Here is a 22,874-nt window from a genome sequence, read left to right on the forward strand (position 1 = left end):
CAGTGATCAGGAGGGGCGATTTGAAAACAAGGACGAGAATTTTAAGACCAAGACAAACCTTGCTGGGAGCCAATGTAGGTCAACGAGCATAGAGGTGATATGGGAATGGGACATTATGTGAGGAAGGATACGGGCAGCAGAGTTTTGGATGACCTCAAGTTTACAGAGAGTAGAATGTAGCAGACCAGCCACAAGTGCATTGTAATAGTCAAGTCTAAAGGTATCACATGCATGAATAATGATTTCAGCAGAAGATGAGCTGAGACAGGGGTGAATTTGGGCCATGTTATGGAGGTGGAAGTAAGCAGTCTTAGTGATGGTGCGAATATGAGGTCGGAAGCTCATCTCGGGGTCAAATGTGACACCAATGTTGCAAAAAGACGGCTTAATCTTGACTGTGGCAAGGGAGAAGGATGGTGCCTGGAAATAGGGAATGGAGTTTCGAGTGGAGACCAAAATCAATGGCTTCAGTCTTCCCAATATTTGATTGGAGGAAATTTCTGCTCCTCCACTACTGGATGTTGGATAAGCAGTCTGATAATTTCGTAACAGTGGAGGAGTCAATGTAAGTGGTGGTGAGGTAGAGCTGAGTGTTGTCAGCGTACCTGTGAAAACTAATGCTGTGCTTTCGGATGATGTCACCAAGGGGCAGCATTTAGACGAGAAATAGGAGGGGGGCCAAGGATAGATCTTTGGGGATGTGGGAGCAGGAAGAAAAGCCATTGTAGGTGATTCTCTGGCTTCGATGGGATAGGTAAGAATGGAACCTGGTGAGAGCAGTCCCACCCAGCTGGACGGCAGTGGAGAGGTGTTGGAGGAGGATGGTGTGGTCAGCCATGTATATGAATCATAATATCACGTGAGTATTCTGCAAAGGATGGAATGAGCAATTTACATTTTAATTGAAGAATTTCAATGACATAGCTTCCTCCAAAAAATTATTAATGTGGGCCAAACTCGTCCATCCTCTTGCTGAAGGAGGAAGTGGTGATAGGAAACCTAATGGAATAAATATAAGTTCCATGATTAAGCATTTGAAAATTACCTAAATGTTCTTTAAAATAATGAATTCTGAATTTTTACATTCAGCATTCATCACAAATTTCCCTATTTTCAATCACTTCCTGACTTAAAAGGGATTTCATTACCAGTTGTGGTATTATGATTTAGCAAAAAAGACTTACATTTAATAGGGTCTTTCACAACCTCAGGACATCCCAATTTAGAGTTGACTAAGTACTTTGTGAAGTGTACTCATTTTCGTAATGTAGGAAAGGCACCATCCAATTTACGCACAGCTAGCTCCCACAAACAGCAATGTGATAATGATTAGGTAATATGTTTTAGTAATGTTAATTGAGGGCTAAATATTGGCCAAGACACCAGGAATAACTCCCCTGCATTTCTTTGAAGTAGTGCCATGGGATCTTTTATATCCACCTTGCGAGAGCAGATGGGGCCTCGGTTTAACATCTCACCCAAAAGGCAGTACTTATGACAGGGTAGAACTCCCTCCAGTCTCTGGAATGTGGCTTGACCCACAACCTGAGAGTGCTGCCAGATTTAGATTTGGACCTGTTTGTATGCCTCCAATCTGATTTTTATATTCTACTCAAAACCATATATATATACACACCTGATAAAGGTTGCAAAGATTGCTTTACTTTTGACACGTAAGTGACTAGTTGTATAATGTTTACTGACGAAATTCGTTAGTTTCTCAGCATGGGCCTCAAAAATTCCTAACACACTAAGGAACATCAAGCCAACAGATAAAAGTGACTGAGACTTCTTTGAATATGGGGCACAGTTGTCACCAATCAGTGCAGCCTGAGAGCACGTAACAACAGTTTTGATGAGAAACAATGTTGCAATTAATGAAATATTTTAGAATTGCAGATGATAACTAAATTACTTTGATATTACATTGTAATTTAACATCCCCAAGTCAAGGTGTTTAGCTATCGTTCTCTGTAATTGAGGGTTTATCTAGCTAATACTTTTTGACCATTTGCTAAATAGATGTTGCTAAGATAACCTCAAAATATTTACATCTTGAAATGGTTTATTACTTAAAGTACAAGTCACATATATCAGTTAAAATGGGAAGTTCTTCGACACTATGAAGATTAAAATGTATAAGACAATTTACAAAATGATGTGGTTCCCCCACCCTCGCCCCTCCCCAATCTTCTCCCACAGTCACTTGAAAGCTATTATACATATGAAAACTTACAAAAATGAGAGGTAGGTAAAGACCAGCTGGTTCAACAAGCCTGCCTCATTCTCATGATGGCCAGAGCATCGAAAAACAGGGAAAAAGTATCAGGGCCAGAAAGGGGAAAAATACTCAAGAAAATTCCTAATACTAAAGCAAGATACTGCACCTGCAGGAAACCTGAAATAAGAAAACAGGTCTGCGAGCAGCTGTGGAGAAACAAATAAAGTTAACATTCAAGGTCGATGACTGAAACTGGAAAAGTGAGGTATGTAACAAGCTTTAAGCAAATCCAGAGGCAGGGAAATGTGAGGGTGGGGAGGGTGGGGTGGGGTGGTGGGGGGATGGTGTGAGGAAGCGAAGAAGCTACAAAGCAAAAGAGGGTGGTAACGGGACAAAAATAGAAATGAAAGATGGGTTTAGGGAAGGCGTATGTAAATGGGAAAGCCGAATCATTACCAGCCCTCCAATCTGACAGAATGGGGGCAGAAATTATGATCTGAAATTGTTGAACTCAATGTTGAGCCCAGAAATCTGTAAAGTGCCTAATCAAAAGATGAGGTGCTGTTCCTTGAGTTTGCATTGAACTTCATTGGAACCTAGCAGCAGACAGAGGCAGAGAGGTCAGAGAATTAAAATGAAAGCTGACCAGAAGTTCAGGGTCAAGTTTGCAAACTGAACAGAGGTGTTCCAAAAAGAGGTCACCCAATCTGTATTTGGTCTCCCCGATATAGGGGACACCACACTGTGAGCAGTGAATACAGTATACTAAACTGAAAGACGTTCAAGAAAATCACTGTTGCACCTGGAAGGTGTATTTGGGGCCTTGGATGGTGAGAAGGAAGGAGGTAAAAAGGCAGGTGTTGCATCTTCTGTGCTTGCACAGGAAGGTGTAACAGGAAGCAGAGGGGATGTTGGGGGTAATTGAGGAGTGGACCAGGGTATCATGGAGGGATTGGTCTCTTTGGAATGCTGAAAGGGAAGGGGAGGGGAATATGTTTGAATGTGGTATCACTCTGGAGGTGGTGGAAATAGCAGTAAATGATATGTTAAATGATGATGCTGGTGGGATGGAAGGTGAGGACATGAGGAACATAATCATGGTTCTGGGAGGAATGGGAAGAGGTGAGAGCAGAAGTGCAGGAAATGGAATAGACACAGTCAAGGGTCCTGTCAATCACAGTGGTTCGGACTCTGGATGAAGAAAAAGGATGACATATTGGAAGCACTGGTATGGAAGGTGATATTGTCAGAACAGATGTGTCGGATACAGAGAAACAGGGAGAATGGAAAGAGGCCTTGTAGGAAGACAGGGTCTGAGGAAATGTAGTCGAGGTTGCTATGGGAGTCAGTGGACTTATGGTGTATTTTTTTTATTCGTTCGTGGGATGTGGGCGTCGCTGTCAAAGCCAGCATTTATTGCCCATCCCTAATTGCCCTTGAACTGAATGGCTTGCTAGGTCATTTCAGAGGGCATTTAAGAGTCAACCACATTGTTATGGGTCTGGAGTCACATGTAGGCTAGACCAGGTAAGGACAGCAGATTTCCTTCCATAAAGGATATTAGTGAACCAGAAGGGTTTTACAACAATTTCACCATCTGCCGTGGCGTGATTCGAACCCATGCCTCCAAAGCAATAGCCTGGGCTCTGGATTACTAGTCCAGTGACATTACCACTATGACTGTCCCTAGAAATGGAGACAGAGTAATTGAGGAAAGGAAGGGAAAAGTCGGAGATAGACCATGTGAAGGCAAGGGAAGGGTGGAAATTGGAAGCAAAGTTGATGACATTTTACTATTCAGGTGAGAGCAGGAGATGGAACTGATACAGTCATCAATGTATCAGAAAAAGAGGTGAGGGAGGGGACCTGAGTGGGACTGGAACAAAGGATGTTTCACATATCCTACAATATCAGAACTGGAAAATGTTAGAGATGTAACGGGTTTTAAGCAAGTACAGAGGCATGGAAGGGGCAGGGGGAGGAGAGAGCAAGAACACAAGGGAAGATCTTTGATAGGTCTGTTCTTTCCCACAGAACTGATTTCTTCGTATTTCAACTCTCGGGCCTGAGGGTCCTCTGCTTCTTTCTTGAACAGAGGCCTAGCCAATCTTCATCTGCTGCCACCCACATCTGCCTGGCTGACGTTCTGATGATAGATCTTCAGCCTAAAATGTTAACTCTGTTTCCCTTTCCACAGATGCTGCCTGACCTGCTAAGTAGTTCCAAGGTTTTCTGTTTTTCTGGAAAGTTCCTCTGCAACCCCTTTATGGAATAGAAAACAGTACATGCAAGTAAAAATGATTCAGCTGGTAGCACTCTTGCCTCTGTATCACAAGGTTGTGAGTTCAAGTCCCACTGCTAAGGCCTGAGCACAAAAAATCAAGGCTTATAGTCCAGTGCAGTACTGAGGGTGTGCTGCATTGTTGGAGGTGCCATCTTTCAGATGAGACATTAACTCAAGGGCCCCATCTGCTTACTCAGGTGGACATAAAAGATCCCATGGTGCTATTTCAAAGCAGAGCAGCGGAGGTATCCTCAGTGTCCTGGCCAATATTTATCCCTCAATCAACATCATAAAATCAGATTATCTGGTCATTATCACATTGTTGTTTGCAAGAGCTTGCTGTGGGCAAATTGGCTGCTGCATTTCCTACATTACAACAGTGACTACACTTCAAATGGACTTCATTGGCTGTTAAGTGCTTTGGGACATCTGGTGGTCATGAAAGGCACTATATAAATGGAAGTCTTTCTTTCATGTTTAACACTTAAAGCAGAAGTCACATAAATCTGTTAATACAAGAAATTATTCAACAATCTGAGGGTGAATATGTATAGGACAAATACATTACTGATCTGTTAGTACCATAAATCCTCTGATAGTTCAGCTGAAGGGCTGTTCTTAAAATATCTGCCAAGACAATGAATTTTGTCAGAATGTTATACCAAATACAACATCACAGCCAAACCTAAACCTGCCGTCTCCTCCTATCTGTATTTTTGAGCACTAGCTAGCAGCCACAAGCAGGAACCTTGGCTGATTTTTCCTCTTCATAGGTCAGGCTAGTACTGAGGATGGAATTGCTGTGGTTGAAACCAGCCAGCTTAGTAAAGAACAGAGATTGAATTTGAACATTATCTGTATGACTCAGCTGATTACTTGAAAATATATAACTTATTATTTATCCAGTCGAGAAGCTCAGTGGTTTATGCTTTATCTGGCATACCATTTTCTGATATAACGAGTGGTGTGCCACAGGTCTCGGTGCTGGGGCCTCAACCTTTTACAATTTATCTAAATGACTTGGATGAAGGGACCGAAGGTATGGTTGCTATATTTGCTGATGACACAAAGATATGTAGGAAAATAAGTTGTGAAGAGACATAAGGAGGCTACAAAGGGATATAGGGAGGTTAAGTGAGTGGGCAAAGATCAGGCAAATGGAGTATAATGTGGGAAAATGTGAAATTGTCCATTTTGGCAGGAAGAATTAAAAAGAAGCATATTATCTAAATGATGAGATATTGCAGAGCTCTGAGATGCAGAGGGATCTGGGTGTCCTAGTGCATGAATCGCAAAAGGTTAGTATGCAGGTATGGCACAAAATTAGGAAAGCTAATATCATTTATCGCGAGGGGAATTGAATACAAAAGCAGGGAAGTTATGCTTCAGTTATACAGGGCATTGGTGAGACCACATGTGGAGTACTGTGTACAGCATTGGGTCTCCTTATTCAAGGAAGGATGTAAATGCTTTGGAAGTAGCTCAGAGAAGGTTTGCGAGACTAATAATTCAACAATTCAGTTCAATAATTTCAGAGCACGACTTGCCCTTTTTTATTTTTATTTATTGTTTTTATTTTATTTTAGTTTGTTTCCATCAATGTTTTTTTTTACCATGTGCCTGCCCACAGTTTTTTTCATGCTTGTGCTTTTGGCTAGGGCTGTTCATTATTCTGTCATTTTACACCCTCTCTGCACTAATGCTTTGTCTTTCACCACATCATTAGCACACTCTTTGCCTTTGCCCCATGACCTCCTTGTCAGTTAATCTCTCTGACCCTCTGGCCTATCGACACCTTCCTTTTTGCTCTCATTTTCCCCCACCCCTGCTTTATTTGCTTAAAAGCTATTACATTTCTAAACTTTGCCAGTTCTGATGAAAGAACAGAAGAACATAAGAAATAGGTGCAGGAGTCGGCCATTCGGCCCCTGAAGGCTGCCACGCCATTCGATAAGATCATGGCTGATCTGCCCCAGACCGCAACTCCGCTTTCATGCCAGCTCCTCATAGCCCTCAGCTCCCTGATATTTCAAAAATCTATCTACCTCCTCTTTAAATACTTTCAGTGATCTAGCCTCCACAACTCTTTGGGGTAGAGAATTCCAGACATTCACTACCCTCTGAGAGAAGAAATTCCTTTGCATCTCAGTTTTAAATAAGTGTCCCCTTATTCTGTAACTATGTCCCCTAGTTAGAGATTCTCCCACCAGTGGAAACAACTTCTCAACATCTGCCCTGTTGAGCCCCCTCAGAATCTTGTACATTTCAAAAAGATCACCCCTCATTCTTTTAAACTCGAATGAATAAAGGCCTAACCTGTTTAGCAGTTCTTGATAAGTCAACCCCTTCATCCCTTTTGAACTGCCTCCAATGCCAGTATATCCTTTCTTAAATACGGGGACCAAAACTGTACACAGTACTCCAGGTGTGGCCTCACCAACACCCTGTAGAGTTGTAACAAGACTTCCCTATTTTTAAACTCCAACCCCGAGCAATAAAGGCCAAAATTCCATTTGCCTTCTTAATTACTTGCTGCACCTGCATGCTAACATTTTGTGTTTCATACACAAGAACACCAAGATCTCTCTGTGCTGCACTTTTTAAAGTCTTTCTCCATTTAAATAATAGTCTGCCTTTTGATTCTTCATATCAAAGTGCATGACCTCACACTTTCCTACATTAAACTCCATCTGCCAAGTTTTTACCCACTCACTCAACCTATTTATATCCCCTTGCAGATTCCTTATGTCCTCATCACAACATTCCCTTCCACTTATTTTTGTATCGTCAGCAAATTTGGATATATTACACTCTGCCCCCTCCTCCAAGTCATTAATATAAATAGTAAATAATTGAGGCCCAAGGACTGATCCTGGTGGCACTCCACTAGTTACGTCTTTCCAACCTGAAAAAGACCTATTAATCCTGAGGCTCTGTCTTCTGTGAGTTAACCAATCCTCAATCCATGCTAACACATTACCCCCAATACCATGAGCTCCTATCGTGTGCAAAAATCTTTTATGTGGCACCTTATCGAATGGCTTCTGGAAATCCATATACACTACATCTACCGGTTCCCCTTTATCAACACTGCTTGTTATATCCTCAAAGAGATCTAGCAAATTTGTCAAACATGATTTCCCTTTCACAAAACTATGTTGACTCTGTTTGATAGTGTTAAGCTTTTCTAAATGCCCTGCTATTTCTTCCTTAATAATGGACTCTCACATTTTCCCAATGACTGATGTTGGGCTGACTGGCCTATAGTTTCCTGCTTTTTGAGCAATAGTTAAGGATCCTCTAGGGGCGTCACATTAGCGGTTTTCCAATCCACTGGGACCCTCCCGGAATCCAGTAAGTTCTGGAATATTTCCAACAATGTCTCCACTATCTCTGCAGCCACTTCCTTTTAAACCCTTCGATGTAGGCCATCAGGTCCTGGCGACTAGTCTACCTTTGGTCCCATTAGTTTATCAAATGCTTTGTCCCTCATGATAGAGACTGTTACAAGATCTTTCTTCCCATTAGCTCCTTGCTTATCTGATATCTGTGGGATGTTTATAGTGTCCTCCACTGTGAAGACTGATACAAAATATTGGTTTAAATTATCTGCCATTTCCCTCTTCCCCATTATCAATTCTCCAGACGCATCCTCCAAGGGTCCCACACTCACTTTAACTACTCTCTTTTGATATTCCCATAGAAGCTCTAGCTGTTTGTTTTTATATTTCTTGCCAATTTACTTTCATAATCAATTTTCTCCCTCTTTATAAGATTTTTAGTCATCTGCTGCTGGTTCCTAAAAAATTCCCAATCCTCCAGCCTACCACTAGTTTTCGCCGCTTTGTATGCCTTAGTTTTTGATTGGATACTCTCCTTGACTTCCTTTGTTAACCATGGGTGGTTCATCCTTCTCATCAAGTCTTTCTTTTTGACCGGGATAAATTTTTGCTGAGCGTTATGAAATATCGGCTTAAATGTCTGCCACTGCTCATCCACTCACCTTCCCCTTTGTCTATTTTCCCAGTCCGCTTTAGACAACTCTTTCTTCATACCTCTGTAATTGCCCTTGCTTAGGTTGAGGACACTGGTTTGAGACCTGAGTTGCTCACCCTCAAACTAAATTTGAAATTCTGCCATGTTGTGATCGCTACGCCCTACAGGATCCTTAACTACGATATCTCTTATTAATCCTACCTCATTACCCATTACTAGATCTAAAATAGCCTGTTCCCGGGTAGGTTCTGCAACATATTGCTCCAAGTAACAATCCCTGATGCACTCGACAAATTCGTCTTCCAACTTACCTCTGTCAATCTCATTTGTCTACTCAATCTTCTACTTCTTCTTCTTCTTCTTCTTCTTCTTTGGCCTCCTTGTCTCGGGAGACAATGGGTAAGCACCTGGAGGTGGTCAGTGGTTTGTGGAGCAGCGCTTGGAGTGGCTATAAAGACTAATACTAGAGTGACAGACTCTTCCACAGGTGCTGCAGATAATATTGGTTGTCAGGGCTGTTTTGCAGTTGGCTCTCCCCTTGCGCTTCTATCTTTTTTCCTGCCAACTGCTAAGTGTCTTCGACTCGCCACACTTTAGCCCCGCCTTTATGGCTGCCCGCCAGCTCTGGTGATCACTGGCAACTGACTCCCACGACTTGTGATCAATGTCACAGGACTTCATGTCGCGTTTGCAGACGTCTTTAAAGCAGAGACATGGACGGCCGGTGGGTCTGATACCAGTGACTAGCTTGCTGTACAATGTGTCCTTGGGGATCCTGCCATCTTCCATGCGGCTCACATGGCCAAGCCATCTCAAGAGCCGCTGACTCAGTAGGGTGTATAAGCTGGGGATGTTGGCCACCTCGAGGACTTCTGTGTTGGAGTTACGGTCCTGCCACCTGATGCCAAGGATTCTCCGGAGGCAGCAAAGATGGAATGAATTGAGATGTCGCTCTTGGCTGACATACGTTGTCCAGGCCTTGCTGCCATAGAGCAAGGTACTGAGGACACAGGCTTGATACACGCGGACTTTTGTGTTCCGTGTCAGTGCGCCATTTTCCTACAATCTCTTGGCCAGTCTGGACATAGCAGTGGAAGCCTTTCCCATGCGCTTGTTGATTTCTGCATTGAGAGACAGGTTACTGGTGATAGTTGAGCCTAGGTAGGTGAACTCCTTGAATCACTTCCAGAGCGTGGTCGCCGATATTGATGGATGGATTTCTGACGTCCTGTCCCATGATGTTCGTTTTCTTGAGGCTGATGTTTAGGCCAAATTTGTTGCAGGCAGCCACAAACCTGTCGATGAGTCTCTGCAGACATTCTTCAGTGTGAGATGTTAATGCAGCATCATTAGCAAAGAGGAGTTCCCTGATGAGGACTTTCCGTACTTTGATCTTCGCTCTTAGATGGGCAAGGTTGAACAACCTGCCACCTGATCTTGCGTGGAGGAAAATTCCTTCTTCTGAAGACTTGAAAGCACGTGAGAGCAGCAGTGAGAAGAAAATCCCAAACAGTGTAGGTGCAAGAACACAGCCCTTTTTCACGCCACTCAGGATAGGAAAGGGGTCTGATGAGGCGCCGCTATGCTGAATTGTGCCTTTCATATTGTCATGGAATGAGGTGATGATACTTAGTAGCTTTGGTACTCTGAAGAGGCCACGTCTGCTGACGAGGTCAAAGGCTTTAGTGAGATCAATGAAAGCAACGTAGAGGGGCATCTGTTGTTCGCGGCATTTCTCCTGTAGCTGATGAAGGGAGAACAGCATGTCAATGGGCGATCTCTCTGCTCGAAAGCCACACTTTGCCTCAGGGTAGACACGCTCAGCCAGCTTCTGGAGCCTGTTTAAAGCGTCTCGAGTGAAGACTTTCCCCACTATGCTGAGCAGGGAGATTCCACGGTCGTTGTTGCAGTCACCGCGGTCACCTTTCTTTTTATAGAGGGTGATGATATTGGCATCGTGCATGTCCTGTGGTACTGCTCCCTCATCCCAGCACAGGCAAAGCAGTTCGTAGAGTGCTGAGAGTATAGCAGGCTGAGCACTCTTAATTATTTCAGGGGTAATGCCGTCCTTCCCAGGGGCTTTTCCGCTGGCCAGAGAATCAATGGCATTACTGAGTTCCGATTTTGTTGGCTGTACGTCCAGCTCATCCATGACTGGGGCGGCACAGTGGCACAGTGGTTAGCACCGCAGCCTCACAGCTCCAGTTCAATTCTGGGTACTGCCTGTGTGGAGTTTGCAAGTTCTCCCTGTGTCTGCGTGGGTTTCCTCCGGGTGCTCCGGTTTCCTCCCACAGCCAGAAGACTTGCAGGTTGATAGGTAAATTGGCCATTATAAATTGCCCCTAGTATAGGTAGGTGATAGGGGAATATAGGGACAGGTGAGGATGTGGTAGGAATATGGGATTAGTGTAGGATTGGTATAAATGGGTGGTTAATGGGCGGCACAGACTCGGTGGGCCGAAGGGCCTGTTTCAGTGCTGTATCTCTAAAATCTAAAAAAAAAACTGGCAGAGGCTGGGCTGCATTGAGGGCGGTCTCAGTGACAACATTCTCCCTGGAGTACAGTTCTAGGTAGTGCTCAACCCAGCGGTCCATTTGCTTGCGTTGGTCAGTGATTATGTCCCCTGATTTAGATTTGATGATCGGATTAAAATCACCCATCACTTAGTGCTAGGGGCTTGGATGGGGCATAATTTGTAAGGAGCATCCTGGAGGGCTTCTTGAAACAATACGTAGATAGTCCAAGTAGGGAAGGGGGCCGTACTGGACCTGGTATTGGGGAATGAGCCTGGCCAGGTGGTTGAAGTTTCAGTAGGGGAGCATTTCAGGAACTGTGACCATAATTCCATAAGTTTTAAGGTACTTGTGGATAAGGATAAGAGTAGTCCTCGGGTGAAGGTGCTAAATTGGGGGAAGGCTAATTATAACAATATTAGGCAGGAACTGAAGAATTTAGATTGGGGGCGGCTGTTTGAGGGTAAATCAACTTCTGACATGTGGGAGTCTTTCAAACGTCAGTTGATTAGAATCCAGGACCAGCATGTTCCTGTGAGGAAGAAGGATAAGTCTGGCAAGTTTCGGGAACCTTGGATAACGCGGGATATTGTGAGCTTCGTCAAAAAGAAAAAGGAAGCATTCGTAAGGGCTGGAAGGCTAGGAACAGACGAATCCCTTGAGGAACATAAAGACAGTAGGAAGGAACTTAAGCAAGGAGTCAGGAGGGCTAAAAGGGGTTATGAGAAGTCATTGGCAAACAGGATTAAGGAAAATCCCAAGGCTTTTTATACGTATATAAAGAGCAAGAGGGTAACCAGGGAAAGGGTTGGCCCACTCAAGGACAGAGAAGGGAATCTATGTGTGGAGCCAGAGGAAATGGGCGAGGTACTAAATGAGTACTTTGCATCAGTATTCACCAAGGAGAAGGACTTGGTGGATGATGAGCCTAGGGAAGGGAGTGTAGATAGTCTCAGTCATCTCATTATCAAAAAGGAGGAGGTGTTGGGTGTCTTGCAAAGCATTAAGGTAGATGAGTCCCCAGGGCCTGATGGGATCTACCCCAGAATACTGAGGGAGGCAAGGGAAGAAATTGCTGGGGCCTTGACAGAAATCTTTGCATCCTCATTGGCTACAGGTGAGGTCCCAGAGGACTGGAGAATAGCCAATGTTGTTCCTTTGTTTCAGAAGGGTAGCAAGGATAATCCAGGAAATTATAGGCCGGTGAGCCTTACGTCAGTGGTAGGGAAATTATTAGAGAGGACTCTTCGGGACAGGATTTGCTCGCATTTGGAAACAAATGGAGTTATTAGCGAGAGGCAGCATGGATTTGTGAAGGGGAGGTCGTGTCTCACTAATTTGATTGAGTTTTTTGAGGAAGTGACGAAGGGCGGTGGATGTTATCTATATGGACGTCAGTAAAGCCTTTGACAAGGTCCCTCATGGCAGACTGATACAAAAGGTGAAGTCACATGGGATCAGAGGGGAGCTGGCAAGATGGATACAGAACTGGCTCGGTCATAGAAGACAGAGGGTAGCAGTGGAAGGGTGCTTTTCTGAATGGAGGGATGTGACTAGTGGTGTTCCGCAGGGAACAGTGCTGGGACCTTTGCTGTTTGTAGTATATATAAATGATTTGGAGGAAAATGTAACTGGTCTGATTAGTAAGTTTGCGGATGACAAAAAGGTTGGTGGAGTTGCGGACAGTGATGAGGATTGTCAGAGGATACAGCAGGATATAGATCGGTTGGAGACTTGGGCGGAGAAATGGCAGATGGAGTTTAATCCAGACAAATGTGAGGTAATGCATTTTGGAAGGTCTAATGCAGATGGGAAGTATACAGTAAATGGCAGAACCCTTAGGAGTATTGACAGGCAGAGAGATCTGGGCGTACAGGTCCACAGGTGGCAACGCAGGTGGATAAGGTAGTCAAGAAGGCATACGGCATGCTTCCCTTCATCGGTCGGAGAATAGAGTATAAAATTGGCAAGTCATGCTGCAGCTGTACAGAACTTTAGTTAGTTCACACTTAGAATATTGTGTGCAATTCTGGTCGCCACACTACCAGAAGGACGTGGAGGCTTTGGAGAGGGTACAGAAGAGGTTTACCAGGATGTTGCCTGGTCTGGAGGGCAGTAGCTATGAGGAGAGATTGGATAAACTCGGATTGTTTTCACTGGAACGACGGAGGTGGAGGGGCGACATGATAGAGGTTTACAAAGTTATGAGCGGCATGGACAGAGTGGATAGTCAGAAGCTTTTTCCCAGGGTGGAAGAGTCAGTTACTAGGGGACATAGGTTTAAAGTGAGAGGGGAAAAGTTTATCGGGGATGTGCGAGGCAAGTTGTTTACACAGAGGGTGATGAGTACCTGGAACTTGTTGCCGGGGGAGGTGGTGGAAGCAGGTACCATAGAGACGTTTAAGAGGCATCTTGACAAATACATGAATAGGATGGGAATAGAGGCATACGGACCCCGGAAGTGCATAAGGTTTTAGTTTAGGCAGGCATCAAGATCGGCGCAGGCTTGGAGGGCTGAATGGCCTGTTCCTGTGCTGTACTGTTCTTTGTTCTTGTTCTTTGTTCTTTCACAATTGTAGCGCCCTTCTTACATGCCTCCGTTATTTCCCGATTTACACTTGTGTTCCACAATGAGGCAACTCTTTGGGGGCCTATAGACAATTCCCACCCATGACCTCTTCCCCTTGCTGTTCCTTATTTCCACCCAAACTGATTCCACATCACAATCTATTGCACCTATATCACTACTCCCTCCCGCACTGATACTTTCCTTTATTAACAAAGCTACCCTACCTGCTTTTCCATTTTGCCTGAAACGTTAAGTCTGCTTCTCTCTCCACAGGTGCTGCCAGACCTACTGAGTATTTCCAGCATTTTTTGTTTTTATTTCAGATTTCCAGCATCTGCATTATTTTGCTTTTAATTTACTAGACTAATAACTGGAATCAGCGCAGATTGGCATATGAGGAAAGATTGGACAGGCTCGGCTTTTATCAGCTGGAGTTTAGAAGAGTAAGAGATGACTTGATTGAAACATATAAGATCTTGAGGTGTCTTGACAGGGTGGATGTGGAAAGGATGTTGCCTCTTGTGGGAGAATCTAGAACTAGGGGTCACTGTTTAAAAATAAGGGGTTGCCCATTTAAGACAGAGATGAGGAGAAGTGTTTTCTCTCAGAAAGTCGTGAGTCTTTGGAATTCTCTTCCTCAAAAGGCAGACTCTTTGAATATTTTTAAGGCAGAGGTAGATAGAATCTTGATAAGCAAGGGGGTGAAAGGTCATTGGGGGTAGGTGGGAATGTGGAGTTGAGGTCACAATCAGATCAGCCATGATGTTGTTGAATGAGGGAGCAGGCACGAGGGGCTGAGTGGCCTACTCTGTTCCGCATTTGTATGTTCGTATCCTTGCAAGCCAGCAGAGCATGCATCATCATGGTTTGCTGCATTCAGCACAACATTTTCATTGCCAGCAGCATGGACCCAGAGTTGCTGCATCAAAAATCCTCAGAAGAGCAAGAGGATTTGGTTGAGCACTCTCCACACATAGATTGGGGAATCCTTCACATTAACTCTTATATAATTGGAAGCTGTTAGATACATTTCCCCCATTGACGCCAACAATCGCTATGGACTGGATTTTATGAGGTGAGATTAAAAAATGGTGGCCCGCATATGCAGGACTCACGCCACGCAGCCGCTGCAATCTCCCGTGCGGTGGCTTATTAGCATGCCCAGATCGGCCCGCCGCCCTCCACCACCCCCACCCTGCCCCCCCACCAAATCACGTGGAGGGGCAGACTGTACGATGCCATGAACAGCATCAGCTAACAAGTCAGCAGGTGCTGGACCCATATTGAAATGGCAGCCCTGCATTCAACCTCTTTCACATTTAACCCTTTGCTGCTGGAGCAGACCAGCCAGCAGTGACATCTGAAGAGCCTCATCTGCCAAGAAACTACCCCTGCAATGCACGAGAGATGGCAGAGGCGCGAGGAAGTGTGGCCGCACGGTTCAGCCATGCCTCCCTGCTCACTCTCCAGGCTGCAAGGGAAAGCCGGGAGGTGCTCTTCCCCAGCAATGGTAAGAAGAGGACCTCCCGTCTGACCAAGCAAGGCTGGACGAAGATTGTAGAGGAGGTAAGCTGCCATAGGGTCATCCGCCGAGACTGGATCCAGTGCCGCAAGAGGATGAACGTTATCATGCGCTCGGCAAAGGGGTGTGGCACCTTGTTGTATGGCTCCATTTGACCTGGGTGTCCCCACACAGAGTGGCACATGAGCTCCACATGAGTGCCACTGCCATGTCAGAGGCCGGGAGGTCAGGTGGGGAGGATTCATGCCACATGAATGGCTGCATGTGTGAAAGAACTTACCCTCTGTTGTGATATGTGTGATATTGTTTAGCATTGTTCAATATCTGCATCCTTGCTTTTCCAGGCAAAGAGGGCCCACAATGCAAGGGAGGCCTCCAGGACCGGTGAAGGGCTGCCAGACATTAGACCATTAACACAGGCTGAGGAGGAGGCCCTTGAGCTAGCCGGCAGCCAGGGAGGATATGCCATTTCAGACCTGGAGCTTGGGATCCCAGGTGAACAGACAGCTTTTTGACAAATACAATCATTACTCATAACGTTTCATTTTTGGACACAACGCTGTCATATTCGTGACATGAGCACCATTAAACCTAAAACTGTGCACTTCACATTGTATCTTGCAGGGTGACGCTCAGAGTCAGCATTGGAGGCCCTGGAGACTTCCAGCACCTCTGAGGGAGAGACAACCTCAGAGGACGCAATGTCTCATGACACTCCTGCACCTTTCACCAGCACAGATACACTCATCTTGGTGGGAATCCATTCAGCTTTAGAGTCTGGGTCACAAGCTGATGAGAGCACCACACATGCGCCCGAACAGCTGGCTGAGGCTGAAAAAGGCAACGCCTCTGGCAGTCGGAGGACTGTGGGTGGCCAGGCCCTTGCTAAGTCCCAGGCTAATGATGATCCTCTGGTGTCGACAGCACAGGGCATGCTGGAGTTGCAGGGAGAGTTACGGCAACATCTGGCAGAGATGCCACAGGCCATGCGCAGTCTTGAGCGGATGATGGGGGAGTCCATCCAGCCATGACGGCTGCCATGTCCCAGGCATATGAGCGCATGGCTTCCTCCATCAAGAGGCTGGCAACCCTCATGGAGAGCCACATTGCACAGATGCGCACAGACCTGCGAACCCTTGCCTCGGCCATGAACTGGACACAGCAGTGGCTAGGTGAGAGCGGGACCAGGGGCCTGGAGACTGTCTCTGCTGCTGGTCCTTCTCAGAGAGCAGCGAGGTTCCTACGAGCCTTTAGAGGGAGGGGGTGAGCCAGTCTCCACATCTGGGGTTCCCCCCTCAGGGTGATTCCAATGTGGACACTGGCTCCTCAGTCCCTCTGCTGGTGAGTTCAGCTCCAGCAGCCACAACATCTGAGGACAGCCCTGCACTGATACAGGAGGCCCTCAGGAAGCCAGGTCCCTCCAGGTCTCAGGCACCCAGAGGATGACCACCCAAGTCATCCAAAGCAGAAGGACATTCTGATCGGCAGCCTGTTTCCAGTCAAGGTGCTCGTGCAAAAGTAGCATTGTGAAGGAGCACCCGCAAACATTTCAAAAAGACACCATGGCACATCTGGGTTATCATGGGTAACACACCTATGTATTAATTCCTTCTCACGAAATGTGCTTTTCTAACTTGTGTCTGCTTTTTAATGTGTGAATGACGCATGCAAGCATGTACCTATTATGTGTCCTCCCATCGCATCATTGACCTGACAGAACTGCCAATGTATGGAATAACATCATTGCGATGCTAGTATGCATGATGTGGCACTGCATGGATGCAGTCACATGGGCAATGGTCCAGTCATCTGCTGCCAGTAAAGGTGAAGGCACAGATGTCACAGATGCAGACTACTGCCTACCAGTTGCAGGACAGTGGTGTGTGACAAGGGAGCATATAGTGCACTTCAGGCATTGTGGAAGCGCTCAGCAATAAGGCGTTGTGGTGCATCCCTTGCTCTCTGCTCTCCCTGTCTGTGCTGCATCGATGCTCTCAGTCCTCCCAAGCGTGTATGTGCTGCTACAATTCCTCTGTGTTCTCATGGCCCGAGGATGTCTCCTGCTCCCGTCTCTTATCATCCTGCAAGGCCTCCCCCCTCTGTATTGTAAAGTTGTGCAGAGCACAGTATACAGCAATGATGTGCGCAACCCTTTCTAGTGCGTACTGTAGGGCCTCACCTGATCCATCCAGGCAGCAGAAGCACATCTTCAGCATGGCGATCGCCTGCTTGATGGTAGCTCGTGTCAAGCTGTGGCAGGCGTTATATCTCTTCTCTGCATCACTGGTGGGGTTTCTCACCGGCATCAGGAACCGTGTCTGCAAGGGGTAGCCCTTGTCTTCAAGAATCCATCACTGGATTTCAACCGGTGCAGTGAAGAGCATTGACACCTAGGACTGGCACAGGATGAAGGAATCATGGCAGCTGCATGGAAAGCGGGCAGACACTTGCAGGAAGTGCTTCCTGTGGTCACATACTAGCTGTATGTTGAGGGAGTAAAAGGCCTTTCTATTAAGGTAGGCGGCTGGTTGTCAGGCTGGAGCCTTAATGGTCACATGCATGCAGTCTATGATTCCTTGCACCTGTGGGAATCTCACAGTGGCCCCAAATCTGAGGGCCCCCCAGTCCTGACCTTCAGAGTCTGTCCTAGATGGAACATAGTCACCAGCCCTTCTTTATAAGGCTTCGGTGACCTCCCTGATACAGCTGTGCACTGCTGACTGTGAAAGGCCGCACAGGTCACTGGTGGATCCCTGGAATGATGCGGAGGTGTAGAAGTTTAGAGCTGCTGTCATTTTGAGGGCCACAGGAATAGGATGTCCAGCAAAGTTCATCAGCTGCAGGTCATCATTCAACAGTGCACAGAGATGTGTCACCACCTCTCTGGACATCCGCAGTTATCTCCGATACTGGTGCTCCAACATCTGCAGGTATGTCATGCAGGGCCTGTAGACCCACATCTGGGTGCTTCCACATGGGCTGCGCCTGCATCTTGGTTCCACCTCCGGTGGATATGGCTCCTCATGGCATGTAGATCCAGAAAGGCGAGGTGGACCAGCCCCATCTGTATGCTGGAGGTGAACTCGGTTCCTTCAGTAGGTTAATGGCACCTATCAGGGCAGAGAATAATATGAATTGGTGCTTCAGCTGTTTTCCGACATCACCTATATGGTATGGCATGACATTGCCCAACTTAGCTTGAAATAAGAGTGGGGCAGCATTTTGTTTTATTCATTCATGGGATGTGGACGACACTGGCCAGGCCAGCATTTATTGCCCATCCCTAATTGCCCTTGAGAAAGTGGTGGTGAGCTGCCTTCTTGAACCGCTGCAGTCCATGTGGGGTAGGTATACCCACAGTGCTGTTAGGAAGGGAGTTCCAGGATTTTGACCCAGCGACAGTGAAGGAACGGCAATATAGTTCCAAGTCAGGATGATGTGTGACTTGGAAGGGAACTTGCAGGTGGTGGTGTTCCCATGTATTTGCTGCCCTTGTCCATCTAGTTGGTAGAGGTTGCAGGTTTGGAAGGTGCTGTCTAAGGAGCCTTGGTGCATTGCTGCAGTGCATCTTGTAGATGGTACACACTGCTGCCACTGTGCGTCGGTGGTGGAGGGAGTGAATGTTTGCAGATGGGGTGCCCATCAAGCGGGCTGCTTTGTCCTGGATGGTGTCGAGCTTCTTGAGTGTTGTTGGAACTGCACCCATCCAGGCAAGTGGAGAGTATTCCATCATACTTCTGACTTGTGCCTTGTAGATGGTGGACAGGCTTTGGGGAGTCAGGAGGTGAGTTACTCGCCTCAGGATTCCTAGCCTCTGACCTGCTCTTGTAGCCAAGGTGTTTATATGGCTACTCCAGTTCAGCTTCTGGTCAATGGTAACCCCTAGGATGTTGATAGTAGGGGATTCAGCGATGGTAATGGTGTTGAATGTCAAGGGGAGATGGTTAGATTCTCTCTTGTTGGAGATGGTCATTGCCTGGCACTTGTGTGGCGCGAATGTTACTTGCCACTTATCAGCCCAAGCCTGGATATTGTCCAGGTCTTGCTGCATTTCTACACGGACTGCTTCAGTGTCTGAGGAGTCACGAATGGTGCTGAACATTGTGCAATCATCAGTGAACATCCCCACTTCTGACCTTATGATTGAAGGAAGGTCATTGATGAAACAGCTGAAGATAGTTGGGCCTAGGACACTACCCTGAGGAACTCCTGCAGTGATGTCCTGGAGCTCAGATGATTGACCTCCAACAACCACAAGCATCTTCCTTTGTGCGAGGTATGACTCCAGCCAGCGGAGGGTTTTCCCCCTGATTCCCATTGACCTCAGTTTTGCTAGGGCTCCTTGATGCCATACTCAGTCAAATGCTGCCTTGATGTCAAGGGCAGCCACTCTCACCTCACCTCTTGAGTTCGGCCCTTTTGTCCATGTTTGAACCAAGGCTGTAATGAGGTCAGGAGCTGAGTGGCCCTGAGCAGGTTATTGCTAAGCAAGTGTTGCCTGATGGCACTGTTGATGGCACCTTCCATCACTTTACTGATGATAGAGAGTAGGCTGATGGGGCGGTAATTGGCCGGGTTGGATTTGTCCTGCTTTTTGTGCACAGGACATACCTGGGCAATTTTCCACATTGCCAGGTAGATGCCAGTGTTGTAGTTGTACTGCAACAGCTTGGCTGGGGGCGCGGCAAGTTCTGGAGCACAGGTCTTCAGTACTATTGCCGGAATATTGTCAGGGCCCATAGCTTTTGCAGTATCCAGTGCCTTCAGTTGTTTCTTGATATCACGCGGAGTGAATCGAATTGGCTGAAGTCTGGCAACTGTGATGATGGGGACTTCAGGAGGAGGCCGAGATGGATCATCAACTCGCCACTTCTGGCTGAAGATTGTTGCAAATGCTTCAGCCTTATCTTTCGCACTGATGTGCTGGGCTCCCCCATCATTGAGGCTGGGGATATTTGTGGAGCCACCTCCTCCAGTTAGTTGTTTAATTATCCACCACCATTCACGGCTGGATGTGGCAGGACTACAGAGCTCAGATCTGATCCGTTGGTTATGGGATCGCTTAGCTCTGTCAATCGCATGCTGCTTATGCAGTTTGGCACGCAGATAGTCCTGTGTTGTAGCTTCACCAGGTTGACACCTCATTTTGCGGTATGCCTGGTGCTGCTCCTGGTATGCCCTCCTGCACTCTTCATTGAACCAGGGTTGGTCTCCTGGCTTGATGGTAATGGTAGAGTGGGGGATATGCCGGGCCATGAGGTTACAGATTGTGGTTGAGTACAATTCTGCTGCTGCTGATGGCCCACAGCGCCTCATGGATGCCCATTTTTGCATTGCTAGATCTGTTCGAAATCTATCCCATTTAGCACGGTGATAGTGCCACACAACACGATGGACGGTATCCTCAATGTGAAGGCGGGACTTCGTCTCCACAAGGACTGTGCGGTGGTCACTCCTACCAATACAGTCATGGACAGAATCTTCTACAGCAGGCAGATTGGTGAGGACGAGGTCAAGTATGTTTTTCCCTCGTGTTGGTTCCCCCACCACCTGCCGCAGACCCAGTCTAGCAGCTATGTCCTTTAGGACTCGGCCAGCTCGGTCAGTAGTGGTGCTACCGAGCCACTCTTGGTGATGGACATTGAAGTCGCCCACCCAGAGTACATTTTGTGCCCTTGCCACCCTCAGTGCTTCCCTCAAGTGGTGTTCAACATGGTGGAGTACTGAGTCATCAGCTGAGGGAGGACGGTAGGTGGTAATCAGTAGGAGGTTACCTTGCCCATGTTTGACCTGATGCCATGAGACTTCATGAGGTCTGGAGTCGATGTTGAGGACTCCCATGGCAACTCCCTCCCTACTGTATACCACGGTGCCACCACCTCTGCTGGGTATGTCCTGTCCCACTGGCAGGGATAGTGATTGCAGTGTCTGGGACATTGTCTGTAAGGTATGATTCCGTGAGTATGACTATGTCAGGCTGTTGCTTGACTAGTCTGTGGGACAGCTCTCCCAACTTTGGCACAAGCCCCCAGATGTTAGTAAGGAGGACTTTGCAGGGTTGACAGGGCTGCGTTTGCCGTTGTCGTTTCCGGTTCCTAGGTCGATGCCGGGTGGTCCGTCCGGTTTCATTCCTTTTTATTAACTTCGTAGCAGTTAGGTACAACTGAGTGGCTTGCTAGACCATTTCAGAGGGCATGTAAGAGTTAACCACATTGCAGTGGGTCTGGAGTCACATGTAGGCCAGACCAGGTAAGGACAGCAGATTTCCTTCCCTAAAGGACTTTAGTGAACCAGTTGGGTTTTTACAACAATCGACAATGGTTTCATGGCCATCATTGGATTAGCTTTTATTTATTTATTTAGAGATACAGCACCGAAACAGGCCCTTCGGCCCACCGAGTCTGTGCTGACCATCAACCACCCATTTATACTAATCCTACACTAATCCCGTATTCCTACCACATCCCCACCTTCCCTATATTCCCCTACCACCTACCTATACTAGGGGCAATTTATAATGGCCAATTTACCTATCAACCTGCAAGTCTTTGGCTGTGGGAGGAAACCGGAGCACCCAGTGAAAACCCATGCGGTCACAGGGAGAACGTGCTAACTCTGCACAGACAGTACCCAGAATTGAACCCGGGTCACTGGAGCTGTGAGGCTGTGGTGCTAACCACTGCGCCACTGTGCCACCCAGATTTATTAATTCCAGATTTATTAATTAAATTCAAATTCCACCTTCTGCTGTGGTGGGATTCGAACCCATGTCTCCAGAGAAATACCCTGGGTCTTTCGGTTACTAGTTCAATAACAATACCACTACACCACCGCCAACCGTATATGTATCACAGTCATATTATTGCCACTGCCTGGATTGAACCACCGGCAGCATGACCTTAAACCTGCTACCATTTGTGGCCCCCACACCAAATGAAGGAGTCATGCACTGCCATTGCACCCCCCCCAACCAATCCCCAAATATCATTGGCCGAATGCAGGGTCAGCCCCCTTCCTCCACTGTAGCCTTTGCTTCTCGATGATTACAACATCAGTCTCTTCTTCTGCACCACTGGAGCGCGAAGAAACACTGCCTGTTGACCAAGAATTTTCATCATCTGAATTTGAATCTTCATTCTCTTGGTGTGGCATCTCTGAGAAGGCTCTGATACTCTACAAACCAGAACCACTGAGTTCCTGGAAGAACTGTGACTCAATGTCAGACATTAGGGGGCTGGACACAGAGGGTGCATCCTCTCTCAGGTGGGGTATGGCATCGCCTTTGAAATCTCCTCTGGCATCGAACCTGTCCGGGTACATTTGTTATAAGTTTTGGACTGACTCAATGTAGTTTCTCTTGGTTTCTTCTGCTGTAATGGGTACCTTGGTGATCTCGTGGATAGTTGCAATGTTGAAGCCCTTACATGCTGGTAGTCCTGCCACTGCTGGTCCGCTCGTGTCTACCAGGTAAAATATTTGTGGTTTCCATGCCGACTTGCCATAGCTACATTGCATTATTAGTGTGCCACTACAAGGGATGGGTTGTCGGTTGTATCATTAATTTCCAATGACCTCGATACATATCCTTCAGAATTAGGACTGGTAGGATATTTGCACTAGCACTCCCGTGTCATTCTTAGTCCTAAGTGTGTGTTTGCCAACTTTCTTTGGGCACATGATATTAAAAGTAGCAAAAGCTTCCAGTTGTTTGACTTCATCAACACAATGTGTCAGGTTCACAATGTGAAACACCTCGTCTTCTGGCTGA

This window comes from Heterodontus francisci, chromosome 3, assembly GCF_036365525.1.
Source record: "Heterodontus francisci isolate sHetFra1 chromosome 3, sHetFra1.hap1, whole genome shotgun sequence".
Taxonomy (NCBI): Eukaryota; Metazoa; Chordata; class Chondrichthyes; order Heterodontiformes; family Heterodontidae; genus Heterodontus; species Heterodontus francisci.